Source organism: Malurus melanocephalus, unplaced genomic scaffold (assembly GCF_030028575.1).
Source record: "Malurus melanocephalus ecotype Western Australia unplaced genomic scaffold, MMel_1.1 scaffold_83, whole genome shotgun sequence".
Taxonomy (NCBI): Eukaryota; Metazoa; Chordata; class Aves; order Passeriformes; family Maluridae; genus Malurus; species Malurus melanocephalus.
In genome coordinates, this window is record NW_026623315.1 from 1,844,413 (window position 1) to 1,861,631 (window position 17,219).

A 17,219-nucleotide genomic window follows, 5' to 3' on the forward strand; every position below is an offset into this window, starting at 1 on the left:
CCCCAAATTGTCTCTTGAACAAACAAACCATGTTTCCTCCTATTCCTTTCTCTCATCAAACAGAAGGCACAAGAGTTTCAGACAGGTTTGATTTTTCCAGTAGATAGTGTCCCTTTAATGCCACAGAATCAGACCTTTCATTAAGCTGGAGTGAGGCATGGAGAAGTTTGCTAATAAAGAAAGGACCRTGAGGAACTCCAGCTTCTGAAATGAAAGATAAAAAGAAAAGCCTGAAGGAATATCATTAGCCTTCAGGACCTAATTCTCCTATGAAATGAAACCCGGATGCAGACAACAGCAATGTTAGAATTTGCAAAAGTAGAGGAAACAGTTTTTATTTTTATGTTTATTATCTTTTAATTATGTTTACTATCTTTTAATTATCTTCCCCTACAACCATGCCTTTGCAAACATAATGTTTGAGATGAAGCATGAGACCTCAGGTGTGTTCCTACAGCACCTGTTGTCTTTGAGATGGCTTATCAAATTATAAATGTGGACAACTGGTACTTGACAGCATCTTCAGCTGCAACACTTGACATGCTCATACCAGTTCCCCAGTTCCCTCCCTTGTTATATAAAAATATTGTTTGCTGAAACAATTCTGAAAATGCTGTAACTACCAGAGCATGTTACAGCGTATTCCTGTGGAATTCCTGGGAAYTTCCAGGAATAAACTAGCATTTCCAAGCACTAGGGAAATATTTGTACATAAGGCAATGCACCAAAGTGGATCAGCTAGCTGATCATGAGCACTTGGAAGGATTAATATGGAAAAATCAAGGCAAATAGTACATGGAACTTTCCATTCAGAGTGGTTGCAATTTTATTGCTTGACAATTTGGTGGACTATATATACAGACAGGATTTCTATAGTACACATTTTAGCTACTATACAAAATATTAGACTTGGGAAGACTGAGCAATCTGAGTTATAACCTGAGAACAGTAAGAGCTCTTCTGTGGCGGCATTTTAGAAGCTGCRTGTTGTGCCAGCTCTGTGAGCAGATCCCTGCACAGGCTGTTGGGGGACAGAATGACACTTGCAACAACCTCGTTTTAGGACTGAAACTTGAAACCTTGTAAAAATGGTTCAGCATTGATTTATGTTYCAGAAAATCAGACTTATAGAACTACAGAATTATTTGGGTTGGAAGGGACCTTAAAGATCATTCCAAACCCCTGCCATGGGGGAATAAATGTCTTATGAATATAYATTGTGATCATATCTCACCAAGAATCCATTTGATATTTCCACATGCAATAAAGTATGTCATTATTCTTAATACTTCTCTGGCTTGACATACCTTGACGCATCCACAGTAATCTTTCTGCATATTTTTATCATCTCTGACATCTCTAGAGGAAAAATTCTAGCAAATCTTTAAGAATGCCAAAAGTATTATATATATATTTATATATATATATAAAGGAATTCATGTATTAAAATGTTATGGAAGACTGAGGGATCATCTTCTGACACTTGAAATGTCTAAACCAAATACCTGATGTGAGAGTTGGGCCTTCTTATACAACCACTAGACTATTAATGGCAAAATCATAGCCTGTGAGATACTGTATCTCTAGGCTCTTAACTAAGGCACAAGAAGACACATGTATGATTAAGTTGTTAGAGAGTATCCAAAGGAGGCCGTGAAGATGGTGACTGATCTGGAGGGGAATTCATGTAGGGAGTGGCTGAGGTCACTTGGCTWGTTCAGCCTGGAGGAGACCTCACTGCAATCAACAGCTTCCTCCTGTGGGGAAGAGGGTCTGGCACTGATCTCTTCTCTGTGGTGACCAGCAACAGGACCTGAAGGAACAGCATGGAGCTGAGTCGGGAGGTTTAGGTTGGGCAACCACCAGAGAGTGGCTGGGCACCGGAACAGGCTCCCCAGGGAAGTGGTCATGGCACCAAGCCTGACTGAGTTCAAGAAGCATTTGGACAATGCTCTCAGGCATGTGGTGTAACTCTTCAGGCTGTCTTGCACAGGGTCGGGAGTTGGACTCAATGATCCTTGTGGGTCCCTTTTAATTCAGTAATTCTTTGATTCTAGTCCCTGCTGATATCCATTTATCAGGCTGGAATAGACCAGACTCGCAAGTTATTGGCAGTAAAATACCATCTCTGTTTCTCAATTATTTGTATTTATTTATTTATCTCCTGATAAGATAATATACAGTCTAAAAACTTGGATCATTTCTTTTTTTAATTCCTCTGCAGGAGACASCAGGGCACAGCTTAGGAGCTGTAACACAAAGTAAAATCACAGCGGTTGCAATCTGAGCTACAAGCTGAATTGCAACTAAAAAATTCAGCCTCTTCTTTTGTTATTTATACTAATTGTTGGGGTCATGTGAAATGAATGACCTGTATGTGGGAAGACAACCAGAAAGAACTTGAGAATCTCTACGCTCAGACACATCAATTTTCTCCAGACTTTTTAAAAACGCTGCCATTCCATGAAACAATCGCAAGGATTCTCACATTCCTTCTTCAGAACAAATGACTTTGAGAAAATCGATATTTCAGTCCTTGCCAAGATTTTTTCTTATATATCACAGAAYTTACATTTCAATTAATGATTTGGAAAACTTGATTTATGAGGAAGAAAGAGTGTGTTTGTGCTCTCTTCACTTGTATACATGCAGCCAGAGTGGTTTATCCTGTAAGATAAGTAAGGGAAAGGTCATGTTCACATGGGTTTTCCCACTCTGGAAGTGTGTATCATCTTCTCAGTGCTAGAGATATTGCTAATTCCCAACAGTACTATAGGAATTTCCATAATGGATTTCCATCAGGAAAAATGTCTCTCTAAGCCTTTTTGTTGCCCTGTTAACAACACTGACAAATAGGCTTGACTGCATGTCTTTTGACCAGAGGTATATAATTTGTCAGTGATATTTCTGTAAGCAAACAAGCTGAAATGCATATGTTTTTAAATATAATAATGACTCAGTTTTTTGTCAGGACTTACATGCTTATGTTTTTCTATGTGTACCAGCTGATCCTCCCTCTAACCTTTGAGCTCAGAGCCCAATTTCCATCAAACATCACAAGGGGCAGCAGTYAGATATCACTGAAGGCTGCAAGAACTACAGGGCTATTAAGATAGAGAGAGACCTTACAAATATATTCACTGATAAGAAAGCTAATAAGCTTTTCCTTTCTAGCCACCAGAGAATTCAAATGGAGCAGACTCAGAGGGAAATACAGAATTACTTGTTTTCACTTGCAAATAATGTAAAGAATGAGACAGTTTAAGGCCCCACCAGTCTGCAAGGGGTGGCTGGCGAACATAGGGCAACATGGAAATGGACTTCTAATGCATTCAGCTGRGCTACACAGTTTCAACTTTATTCTGGAATAAAGTCCTACAAGATCTGATTTCTATCAGGAGTGTGAAGATGGTTTTATTGGCAATTCCTGAACACACATTTAACTGCATGCAATGTTACTAGCTGTGGTGATCCAGTTCRGGACACATATATAGCATAACTTCTTGAACTCATTAAATGAAAATTTGATTCATCTGCAAACATTTTTGTCTTGGTGGTATCTCCCTGACTAAAGAGGAGTAGCAGTTACCTATGCATTTTCCTTCTTACATGTCAGGTACTTTAAAAGAGTGAGACAGATAAGAGAATGTCCTGGTATTTTATTGTTTTCAAGGAAAAGCAAATAGTTAATATGTCAGTTAAACAGGGATACAAAAGTTTTAGGCAAKCAGTAACATTCTGGAACAGAACTTGAATGGACCCTTCTTTATCCTGTAAAACTGCCATACAAAAGAGCTAGASTTCTGTGTTATTTGGTGTCAGATCAGATCTCTGGTCTGAGCTCAGAAGTGGACTAAGGTTGGATAGAATGGCTTTTTGCTTGCAGATCTAGCGTCGTGATTTGGTTTTTGGTTTGGTTTTTTTTTTTTTGTGTGTGCTATTAATTATTCCCAAGCACTGGTTCAAATTACATCTATATTTTTAATAATTTGTCATTCATTTCCAACATTATGAAAACATTGCTAAAATGTCAACAAATTGTTTTGTTGCAGAATGCAAAAGAAAACTTTTCAAATACCTAATTTAAAACATTGCCAAAATGACCATGGGAAATCTATCAAAACTGGCTATATCATGATGGGGTTTTTTTTTTTTTCAGAAGGGCATTTGTTTTTCTAAAAAATACTATTTTTGTTTAGGAAACATCTTTCTTTTTAAATTTCAAATAATTCTAAGATACTATGAAGAAAAATTGGAGACAAATCTTCATTTCTACAAAAAAAGGTCTCTTGCAAAGCAGTGAATACAGGAAAACCTACTGATATAATTGATTGTTAATTTTCAGAAGCCTTTGACCTTACTGCCCACATGAGGCCACTGATGAGATCACTGCTGTGACCCAGCTTCTGCTTCTTTACTCATGTGACACCCCATAAACATTAAGGGACCTATCAGTCTGCCCACATGAAAGTAATTGCAGTCAGCTGCCACAAAGACAGTGATAGGGTAGTGCAAGATAAAATGACACTGAGATCTGAAATAGTTTCCTTGTTTTCTGCTACTGGCTCGACTTTCTATTGAGGTTATAAGCCCTTTGGAACAGAGGCTCTTCTCCACAGTGCTTAGCTGTAGACCAAGCAACAAGCTGGTTGTGCTTTATGGACATGTATGAAATGTGGGAGGTGCATAACTGTCTGCAGGAATTGGGGCTTCTTTGTGCCCCACACATCATGGCACAGCCCTTGCTGCCCCACAGTTCTGGGTCCATAACCACGGAAACAATAAACCCTAAAAGATCCCTCATAATTTGAGAGCGAATAAATCCCTTAATTAAACTTAGAAGAAACAAAATGCGACCATTTTTTATTAGTTCTTCTTACATCAGCATATAATTATTCTGTGGAACTTGCTATCTGGTGATACTCTCAAGCCTCAGTTTTGATGGCAGTGTTAGGAAGCATTTGATTAGGGAAGGGTATAGTTCATGGCAGGAATGGAGTAACTTGTCCCCCAGCTAAGAATTGCYCAAGTGCAGACTGAAAAGGTGCCTGTTTCATTCTCTATAGCATACAAACTATGTTGAGATATTGCCAATGAGAGTATCATCCCTTTCACCTCCAGGAAGAAGTAATGGACTCATCTGGATCAATGGCAATGTAAAATTTACTGTCACTGGAAAGATTGCTCCATCCTAGTCTTATTTTTTTCTTTGAGTGTGTTCAGAGCTAAAAACCTAAGAAAAAAAAAAGAAAAAAAAAACAAGAGACTTGATGGTAACCAGAATTTTTCATGCTCAAAGGAAAAGTTGCTTTGAAACGTGATAGGTTCCTGCTTTACATTACAGGGGCTCTGTCAGATATTTTTAAATTGTTTTATCTTTTCTTGTGTAAAGTTTGTGTCAGCATCTCTAATTTCAGCTCAGGACAACWCAGGCAGAAAAAGGGATACAGGCATCTCTTGGCATATGCTCAGATAACTGGCACCTGCACAGTAAGAGTGACATGCTCCAGATACCACGGATTTTTATTCACTTCAAGTACAGTTGATCTATGTATGTTTGCTGGCCAGTTTTCAGGACAGCCATCACTTATCTGCACTATTGCACATTCACTTAGGTCACTAGCTATCCAGAAATCCCAGACACGAGACCAAATTCCTGGTTTTCTGTTTCAACAAAATTTAGGGGATGAGGGCAAGAAAGGACATTMATGGAAAGAATTAAGATATGTAAGCAAATACTCAGCTTTTTATAAAAGATGTGATTGTTCCTTCACTAACCATTACAGTGCTGTTTGTCRCTCAGTGCCTCCCCAGCTCCCGGCACAATGCACAAGGAAATTACAAGGGCAGAGCAGATTATAAAATATTTATCTTTCCTCATTCTTGTCTTTATATGCCTTGTTATTATTTATAATGAAAATGACCAAATACTTGCTAAGTTTTATCCAGTCCACAGAAAAGGAACCATTGCTCTTCAGAACAATTTATCATTTTTGAAGTTCCAGTCCTACAGGTTTGCAAATGTCACTGCACATGACTGGAGATTTACAGACTCTACGAACTTTACTCATGAATAGTCCCAGGAAACTTCATGCATCCATTCCAGTGCTTAAGTATTTACAGAAACAAGATCCAATTGTCCTGGAAATCCATATAGTTTGTGTAATTRTAATTTGTTATGTCTGAGCCATTGTCTCATGTCTGTTGTGATGACACTTTTGTTTATTTTTGAGTGGAAACAAGCTGGTTTAGATTTTGCTTCCAAATATTTTGTTTCCAAATGCTTCTCTGTGCTTGTTTTTCTTTTTAGGTGTCATCCTGACCTCTGTACTCTGAAAAATATAGCCTTCTCAGTCTGAAATGCTCTTCTTGTAGCAAAAAGATTTTATAAAAACATTTATCTTTGTCCACTAAACATTGCACTCTTATTTGAAGAAAGATTTTACAAGTTCTTGAATATGATAAGGAAAGTCTTGAGTCTCATTTTAAAGTCTCAAAAGCTTGTTGCTCATATATGTGAAGTTTTAAACTGTGTTCTGAGAATCTATAGTCATGTCTCATTTACAATAGCAAGATACAATGAAATAACCTAGGAGGGGTACTGTGCCTGCAGTTCTTGATGCCTTGGCTTTTTGTTTTTTCTAAAAATTGCAAAGGATGAATTCAGCCTATAGGCTTTGTAAGCAGTAGGGATTAAGCCTAGTTATAATTTAATTCAAGCCATGCAGAATTGGTTGCAAGAGGAAGAAAGACACAATTTCCTCATAGCAAYACTTCAAAGAGAAGTCTCAGCCGTGTAAATCTGGATGCTCCAGTTCTAGCAAGGGTAGGAATCCTGTGTGTGTATRTAATCTGCCTAACAGAGCACTTAGAGCTTCCACAGCAGCACTGCAGGTTACACAGCTCCTCCTAAACCCAAGGGGGATYGTGGCACTTCATTCACCGTTTGTGAAGACCAAGTTCTACCAGCTGTCATGAGGCTTATTGGGCAGAGWCAGTTGCTTTGGCCAATGTTGATCCCTACAGTCATTTCACAACAATGCAAGACTTTTTATATTGACAGTCTGCTCTTTGACTAAGTTTTCCTGAGTGCCTTTTGGACTGTTCAGCCAGCTACTTGTGCAGCAAGTATACCAGGTATTTTCTCAGTTTGCTGGCACAGACTTYCTGCTGAACCTTCTATGATTATTAGAAGGTTCCAGCCAACAGAAGGTTGGTAAGAGGGAGCTTCTTCACATCTATCYGGGATCTAGGTGTCACCATAACACGAGTGGTCTTTAAAAGCAGTTTTTCATCCACTTTMACTCCATTTTAATATCTGTCATTATTATAAGTTGCATGGACTTTAAACATTCTTTGTATGTTTTAATGAGAGTCTGTGGCAAGACATGGTCTTCCAGCAAGGCTCCRTGGTCTTAGGACATGTGAGCCCTCAGGTCACATAGTACACTGGGTGTTGCATGTCAGGCTCCATTTTCAAACACCTGCATTGGCACACAACCTACAAACAGCTCTTAAACACAATTAAGTATCCTCAATAATTCTCAAGTCAAAGATTCCCACCCCCTGATTTTGCCAGTTTGCTCCAATAACATTGCATTGACATCCAGAGTGTTTCTCTGCCTTCTACAATGTCATCAGTGTTCAGCACATGCCAACCTTACTTTTCAACCATGAGTTGTAATGTCGTCTCATGCTTAGAAAAATATATGGCACATGCTTCGAAGTACTTATTCACACAGCTACCTAACCAGAYGTCAAAGCAATGAGTAACAGGGACACTCAGCAAGTTGCTAATCAGCTATTAATTGTGTGCTTCAGTAATTAGCTTCTGCTGAAAACCAGTTCTCCACAGGCCACAATTTTAGGGTGGAAATGGCAAATTGAATGAGAAGCACCTAAAGATGCTGTGGTTAACCTTGTCAGTCAGTAGATGGCTCTATTGCTTCTAGCCATTTTCAKGGACAACGCTGCATTGCCATGGCCGAGGAGACTGCCCTTCCCCAGGGACACAAGGAGCAACTCACAGAGCACTCAGACCTTTTCACTGTTGTTTATAAATGGTTCAATTTGCACACAATATTGCTCATGTATCTATTTTTATGTAAGTTTTTGTTAGTTGCACAAAATCTTTGTAACTCTCTGATTGAGCAGTCGATCCATGGCTGTTTTATACAGCCTGKCTTAAGTGATTGTCATCTGCTCTTGACATCACCATATTTTCACAGCAACAGGTTACGAATACCCACTGYGAAGGAGCTGCTTACTTCAACAGTTTAAAAGGGGGCTGTGAGTTTCTTCATTTGTGTTGTGGGCTCAGGTCTGTATTCATAGTCATTGTCCTGGTTCCTTCTCACTCTCATTTTGTGGCCTAGAAATTGTGCTAGTGATGGGTTTCCTGTCAGCTTAAAACATGGCAACACTCACATTACCAAAAAATTACAATTGCTTCATTGATTAGCCCCAGCAGTGAGAATGAATAAGCACAGAGTTCAAGCTACTCTTCCCTTCCAAAGAAACAGTCACACCAAATTGGAATTGCAGGAGACTGCCAGGGCATCAGGAGGAAGCTCGCAGTGTTAAGCACTCTCTATTCTGCAGATAAAAACAACATTTCAGTTACCCAGAAAATCTATTAATGAGTTTTCTCATGCATTAAATGACCACACAAAACCCTCTTCTCCTTGTCCTAAAAACACAAGCCAGCATGATGCCAGAAGAGCTCAGTGGTGGCAGAATTYGCAATGGGCACAAGGAGATTGTATTGACTGCAATGGAAAGAAACGAAAAGCAGACAARTTTAATCTTTGGCAGTTGTGGAAAAATACATCAAAACTTGCATCAAATGTAAAAAGTTCAGGAAAATAAAGTAAATAGTCTCAGATGCAGGTGGATTAATGTTCAGAAGGTGTAATATTATCCTGGAGCAAGGAAAGGATCTTGTAGGCAGGATCTGCAGTGCTCTGAAAGCACTGCTAATGTTTTTATGGGTTTCAATAGCCAATAGAGCTGCCAAATGTTCACACAGGCAAGTGAGGACCTTCTCACGYTGGCCTGGCTTTCAGCTGGTTTCTCAGGCACTCAGGCTGGCAATGGGAAAATATGTCAGGCTTCTGGCTTGTAGTTCTGTCTTTGGACTGTTAGGGGCCCCCATGGCTCTATTCCTGTGTAACCATGGCCTGTCTGTAACTGSAGTATGGCCCTAAGCAGYGGACCTGATCCRGGGCMAGGGTAYCAGGATAAAGKTTGCCAAGCTGACACCCACCTGTCSTCAGTGAACACAAGATCCCCTCCAACATTTTGCTCCACAGCTAAAGTAGCTTCTACCTCTAAAAAAAGTCCAAGTCAGAGTAGCCACTGCTTTTTTTCGCCCACCAATGTCTTATTCATCATTCTTCTGCACTGAAACAACACAGGTCTGTGGTTCTCTGTGCTTCCCTCCTGATGGTACTGTCAGCCTTGGAGACCATCTCTTCCTATCAATCCCTTGCCACTTCCCAGCAGCATCCATCTAGCAATCCTCTGCAGTGCTGCACTACCCCACACCTCTGCTGTGCATGGATTAGAGAAATGTGTGTYGCCTGCAAGTCTGAAAATTGTTTGCAAGCATGTGTCAAATAGCACACAGGGAGTGTGGCACMTTTCGGAACTGCTGTTCCAGTCGCAGTCTGGGGTGAGACAATGAGGACAATAACAATCACAAAATGAAAGAAACAGCAGAAGTTGAGGCCCTTCAAATTTTCAACTTCTGGAATACRCCTGTAGTTAAGGAATGACTGCACAGCATGTGGAAATGAATGACCAAGGTCTGGAAAAGGATAGGATTTATATTGCCAGAGATTTCATACTGGATGGCAAAAAACATCAAACAGATTGAAATAGCAGAGGAATTTATCTAGAAAATGCTGTCTTACAGAGCTATGAGAATATGGAACGCTAAAAATCTGTATTCAGTGAGGGGTCAAGGGAGATATTTAACCTTTCTTGGACTGTACACACACAAAAACTTGTGTTAGATGGTTACAAGCTTTAAAGAGGGCTGACCCATTTTGCTGTTTAAAATATTCTGAGACTTCCATGGAGACTTATCTGATACCACCTATATATAATGACCTAGATTTTAAAAACAGTTGGGAAGCAGACGTCTGGAAATCTGCTGTGAATGTTAACATTTTCCATGCAAAGATTGAGYGTAAACTGGCAGTTTTATTTCATTTGTGAAGGACCAAAATGCTTTTAGGACTTCCCAGTTATATAATTAGGACTGCCTTGTTTGGAAGATGACCATGAAGTGACAATAGAGCCATCATTTCCCCGCCAGATTCCAATCCTAAAGGACACTCAGGTAAGCACAGGTCTAAAATCAATGCTATCTAATAACTGTATGGATGTCTGTGTGCCATATCTTAATGTGCTTATTAATAAATGGGTGTCAGTGTCACAAAATTCACAGGCAGCACTAGTGCCTGMTGGCTGAGTTATCACAGTGACCGACTAATGAAGCAGTGAAGAGAATGAATTACTTTTGCCAATATAAAGTGCTCAGAATAAAACAGACATGTGAGGACCAGGATGAAGCAATTTACAGGATAGCTTCCCCTCTCCTCAGATTAGCAGGCTTCAGTCCACAGGTTTTTCTTCCCAGCTATATTCTCTGGAGCTCACTCAACCATCCAAAGCATGGACTATGTGAAGTGGCATTTCTAGAGTTCAGYAGGCAGGCTGCCAAAAGAATCTCTTCCACTCCTATTTTAACGTGAATTTCTATGAGTTGGGGAAACTAAATCAAGCAGTCATATGAAAGRGAATTACTGGCAGCAAATATTTTAGGAAAAAAATAGAAAAGGAAACGAAAATGTCTCTTTTTGTATTTTAAATAGGAAAAAATATCCCAGAGCCTCGTAGGTTCAGGGATCCAAAAGTCAGCAGAAACAATAAGTAGTAAGCCTTAAAAAAACAAACAATCTAGTAGAGGGGGAAAAAAGAAAATTTGTAAAAATAAGCAAAAACAAGTTAAAGGGTAATTAGTGAGATAAATAATACTGATTTCCAAAAAAATATTTCAGCTGACAGCAAGGGGACACAAATATGTTTTTAGTGGAAGCCGACCAAAGATAACTAAATATTGGTCCGTTGGAGCATAATTGACTTGATTGCTACAGCTCTTTAAATAAGAGTTTTGAGATTATGAAAACAGTTGTGTGATACTACTGAAAGTGCTCATTAAAATAAAGCAGGCAYTTCTGCAGGCTGCTAGCAAAAATTTTCCATGAAAAGGTTTGATTAGTTTGTTCTTCAGAAAGTCTCTGCACAACTTTTGGAGGCCAGAATGCACATGGAGCCAGAGAAAAGTAGAATTAACTAGGCACTTTCTCCCACAGTTTCATCAAAACCTTAGTGAATCACATTATAATCACATTATAAAATAAATGCTTGTTTTAATCCCCTGCAAGTCTCACAAATGCTATACCTTTTATACAAACAAGGATGACTCCAGACACAACAGTTATGTCTTGAAAAATATCAAACTAGATCATCTTTCACCAGAGCAAATAAAGGCCAAAAGAGATAAAATACTGTGAAATTATGTTATCCTTTTTAGCAGATGTCAAGGAAAATTCTGTGTTGTAATACTGAATTCAGTCAGGGCTAAATACTAAAGTGATTATTGTTGTGTAGAATGATACAATGGCAGACATCTGTGCTATGAATTGGAACATACCAGATGCTTGTTCAGACGAATCTTTGCAAAAATTAAGTCCAGTGCAATAAATTTCAGAGCTTCAGCTTCTCAGAAGAATGTGCTTTGAACTACCTCTCATAAATATTCRGTGGTTACTCCTGCAACTCTTCTTATTCCTGAATGCAGTCCCGTTAGTATYAGATGATGTTCCTTGAGTCGCTTGAAGCCCAGTGTCAGAGGGGACTGCCACCTGTTTTATGCTGGCTCCRTGGCAGAACAAACTGGTTTTGGATGAGGCAAGCATCAAGGGCATTTGAATGTCAACTGGAAGGACCAGGTGGAAATCCTGRGCAAAGGAAAGCTTGCAGCAGAGCAGCAGACACAAAGAGACTGAGTAAAAGGCAAGCAAAAAAAACTAGGGATGAACAGAAGACTAATGTTAGCAGAAGCTTTGACATCACSTGAGTAATATCAAATAATTTTCACTTAACTGCTCTTTCTTACAACTGCTACACAAAGAAGCTTTGCCAATGCCTCCCATTCTTAACTGYACTTTTGCAGCGGAGAATTTAAACYTCACAGAAGCCAATATGGTACTGCTGGCAGAAGAATGGATTTTGCACAGGATTTTCTAAATGCAAATTAAACAAAACTTTTCTTAGCCTATATTGTGATTTCCAGAAATTGTTAGATTTCCAGAAATTGCCTGTCTTTTATACCAACTTTAATTAAGAATAGCACAGGTAGTAAAAATGTATAGCCACTCAACCATCTCATAGGTTGCAAAGTTATCTTCCTGACAACTTACAGTTCATGCCCTCCACAAACATGACAAGAGTCAGCCCCCAGAAGTTAAATGAACCACATCCTCTGTGAATATACCAGCCCCCAACCATCTGCAGAAGGCCTGAGAAAATAGAGCTAGTAGTATAACCCAGAAGGTCAATAAACCGATTCTCTCAGAACTGCACTGTTTTGGATTTGGAGATAAAAGCCAGGATGTGAGCTTTCTTAGGCTGTTGCTTCTTCATGTAGACCTGCATGTTCATAAACTGTCTAAAGACAATTCAGGGCTATGTTAGTCTACAGCTCCTCACATTATTTGTTATTTTCTAATTACAATTCCCCTCACTGACAGGACGAGTGAAATTCCTATAATTGCTGTTGGAGCTATTTTGCAGGCTTCCTTTATCTACATAAACATTTCCTGTTCTGCTTTCTCATCCTCCCCCAGTGTCCTATAATGGCTTCCTATTGTCATTTTTTTACCCTTTCTTTCACTTGAGTCCAAATTGACTGGTGACAACTCCGTCTGCGATATTTCTCAAGTCAGAAATATATCACAGCTTCTCCCCAAGTGAAGAGGTTTTCTGTACACTACTAAATGCTTTACATAAATGTGTAGTGTAATGTTTAAAATTCTCAGCTGCATCTTCATTTGTCCAGAACTACAGCACAACTGATTCAAGTTCTGCATCTTACCCTTGCCTAATTTTCACTCCTGAGTAGTTTATTACTTATAGAACACCATAGGTGTTATTTAGCTGCTGTTTCGGTGCTGTACTTCTCTGTGATTAATACTTTACCACTATAATGATTTACTATGGACCCCGCAGGCTGACTGAGATAGTTACAGACCATGGAAAGACCAATGCTGAAGAGTATGGATTTTAAGTCACTAAAGTAAAGTCAAACTCAAAGGCCTTCAAAAAGAAGAGGAGTCTTAAGGAGGCACTTCTTAAGTTTTTGTTAYGTGGAATAACAGATGCACCTGAGGAAAGTCTGGGCAAAGAGCCCGAGCAATGTTTGTCTATCTTCMCCCCCAGTGCTGTGCTCTGGCTGAAAATCTTGCCTCCAGGGACTGCTTCATCCCTCCCCTAATGGCCTTAAATCATGCTAGTCACTTTTACGGCCTTTGTTTCTCATCATCTTCCTTTCTAGACATAAAATTTATGAATATCCCCCAGCTACCACCACTGGCCCTGTCCCCTTTAGGGGTAGCTTTACCAGTCTCTTGTTTTTTCTCTCRTTCCATTCTGGATGTCATCATCATGTGCAGTTAATCTTCAGCAAATTTTGCTGCCAGTACTCAAACCTCCCCTACACTACAGCCCAAGGGAGTCTCACAGTAACTCTTACAAGTGCTTTGGTGTTTCTTCTTCGGTGCTTTTCATTCCAAAAATGAAGAAGCCTGGTCCTTTTCCCTTCCCTGAAGGGCTTTCATGAAACACAAGTTTGCAGCATGCATCCTTCTCTGAGATGATGAGTGACTCCATCCTGTATACCTGCAGATCCTGTTCCATTAGTGGGCCTCAGTTTCCAAGTAAGAGCGCTCMTCATTAACTTGTATGTGTTCCCATCATAATTGTCATTATTATGTATGCCCACCAAAATAATTTTCTGACTTACTAAAACAAGTGGCTGTTTTTTTAGGGTTCTGCATGTTGCTTAAGAGGAAGATATTGTAAACATGGCTTCTCCTCCATCTAAGAATTATATTGATTTATGCTCAGCTGGAATATCTCTCCATCAGCTTTCATCTTCTGAGAAATTAGTATTCTAAATTCTGTGATTTAATGTAGTTAAAATAAGAGACAAAGGAGATAATTTAGCAGGAAATATATTCCTGCTTCTGTTGAAGCAAGGCTTAGAATAGGATATAAAACAGGATATAAAGTATATCATATAGAATATAGGATATAGGATATAMGATATTGAACGTAGAATATGGAATAGAATAGTTCAGCTGGATGGGACCTAAAATGATCACCACTTCAGGGCTGACAAGTTAAATCATGATATTAAGGGCTTTGTCCAAATAAATGCCTCTTGAACACTGACAAGTGTGGCGCATCAACCATCTCTCTAGAAAGCCTATTCCAATGYTTAACCACYYTCTTGGTAAAGAAATGCTTCCCAATGTCCAGTCTAAACCTTCCCTGGTGCAGCTTTGAACCATTCCCATGTGTCCTGTCACTGGATCCCAGGAAGAAGAGGAAGTCAAAGGATATGACCTCCTGTGCTTTCACCCTCTTTGGTGTCCTCTGGACACATGCAAGGATTTTCACATTCTTTTCAAGTTTTAGGGCCCAGAACTACACAACACGCTCACAATTAGGTTGCACCAGCTCAATAYATTGGGATAATCATCCCTCTTGGCTGGTCTGTGCTGTGTTTGATGCACCCCAGGATACAGTTTGCCCTCTTGGCTGCCAGGGCACACACTRCTGACTACTTCTGAGCCTCCTGTCAATTGGCACCCCCAGGCCCCTTTCCATGGGGCTGCTCTCCAGCCACTCCTATCCTGGTTTATATTTGTACCCAGCAGTACTCTGTCCTAGGTGGAGAATCTGTGGATTTCAAGTGGTTAAATTTCATCCCATTAATCATGTTCCAATCCATCCATATCCTTCTTCAAGGCCTCTTGTCCTTCAAAATAGTCAACAACACTTCCCAGTTGAGCAAATGCTTGGTAATGGTGCATTCAACTTCTGTATCCAGATCACTGAAAATGTACTGTACAGAACTGTCCCCAGGATTGAGCCATGAGGAACACTGCTGGTGACTGATCTCCACCTAGACATAGCCTCATTCCCTAYAACACTTTCAATTCTCTCCTCCAGTCAGACAAAACTTGAGTAAACAATATGCACCTTGCAATCTTTAAAAAAACAGCAAGCAATTATCTTCTGCTCTTTTTTTCCTTCGACACATGAATTTCATTAGCAAATGGGTGTTCTTCACACTGTCTCCTCAGCTGATCTGAATTTCATTTCAGTCATAACAATTACATCATCCCCTTTGAGCCAAGTATCCTTGGAGTGGTAAGGAGGGAAATACAGTCATTAATGGGGTTAAACCCTATTCTGCAGAAAGACAAAATGAGAGATGTTTAAAACAGCTACTGAATGTGGAATCACTAAGCTGCAGAGAAATACACTCTGAGATGTACCCATTTGCCCTTGCAGCTCAAGAGATGCATACCTGTAGAATGGACTGGTTAATGCTTCTGAACAGCTTTCTGGACAGTTTAAAAGACAGAACATTCTCATCTTCTGTTTTAGAAATAGACACAGGGACTAATGGATGCCCCAGCCCCAAGAAGCAGTTTGGGTTAAGACAGAAGGTGTATGAAGATGGCTTCATGGGTGTTCAAGCATTTACCAGAATTAAGTATTACCTGGGTGCTGATATTCTTGATACTCTCTTATATATAATCTCTCCTTAGCAACTGATGGAAGAAGGGGAAAGTCGTGATTTCCTTGAAGTGCAGTACCATCTGTTGGCTATATTCATCTTTTCTTCAAACTTATTTTGAGTTAGCTTCTTTTCTCCTTCTGGCATTCTCTATTCTCAGGCTTGGCTATAGTTGGATGATTGTTATGTTCGGTTACAGATGATGAGATACATACAACTGTTCACTTTAGAAACCTGAGGTATCTCATCAAATGACATCCCATTGACGCAAATGTTGATAGCTAGTTTTCCACAAGGGGGATGTGAAGGAAGGAAGATAACCAATATGATTCTCTAAGATATTTCTGCAGTGAGTGCAGATAGTTTTCATCTTTAGCATGACCCCATTGATCCCAGATARCTTCTGTAGAAAAGCAGCCGAATCTGAAGTTCATTTGTTTTGAGAACTSATGATAAACCTTGCAGATTTTTACCAGAGATAAGAGGATCACATTGGACAATGGCCATAAACCGCGCTAAGAAAGGCTTGTATTCCCGTGGAAGCTGTGAATTACTGAACCTGGCTTTTTCACATTTTTCTTGAACTTAAAAAATACAGTGATTATGCAATGCAATAAATATGGGTCTTTTATATTTAAATGTGATTCCTTTATGGAGTAACATCTGGATTATGTATGTGGGAAGAAATTATGCAGCTTTTGAAATCCTGMGTCTGTTCTATTAATTTTAACTTTGTCAAGACTGTTTTTTGGCTTTTAAATTTTCTTCTTGCTGTTAGTAGGACTTTAGCGTTTTAATTTTTTTTACTTCCCTCTGCAGTCTCCAACAGAGCACTAAGGCTGAAGATGTTAAAATGACAAAAAAGGCACATCCTTATACAATCAGGATGCTAAACCCAGCTGAGCAAAGCAAGCAGAGTGCAGATGSAAGACAGAAATAAAATATGCAGCATACTCAGAAGTGAAAGAATAAAGAAGTCAGTATGGCAKACAGTGAAAAACTAAACAAACACATTGGAAACACAGCCCATGAGAGAAGTAAACACACACCAACTATAATGAGGAAGAAAAAGTCAGGCTCAGGCCATCCCCACTCATTGGCAGCACATGAAGAGAGTCAGCAAATGTAAGCTGTATGGGTTTCYCTAAAAACAAAGGCTTGATTTTCAGAAATGGAATTTTCTTCTTCCCATGAAGCCATAGCTTGCTTTGTAAAAGTCAATCTCGCCAAAAAGTCGAGGTGAATACCAAAATGTGGTTTAGTGTTTTGTCTTCTGGGGAAATGTTTACCCACACTAACTGGGGGTAATTGGAGAGRAATCATTATAAATTATCTGTGG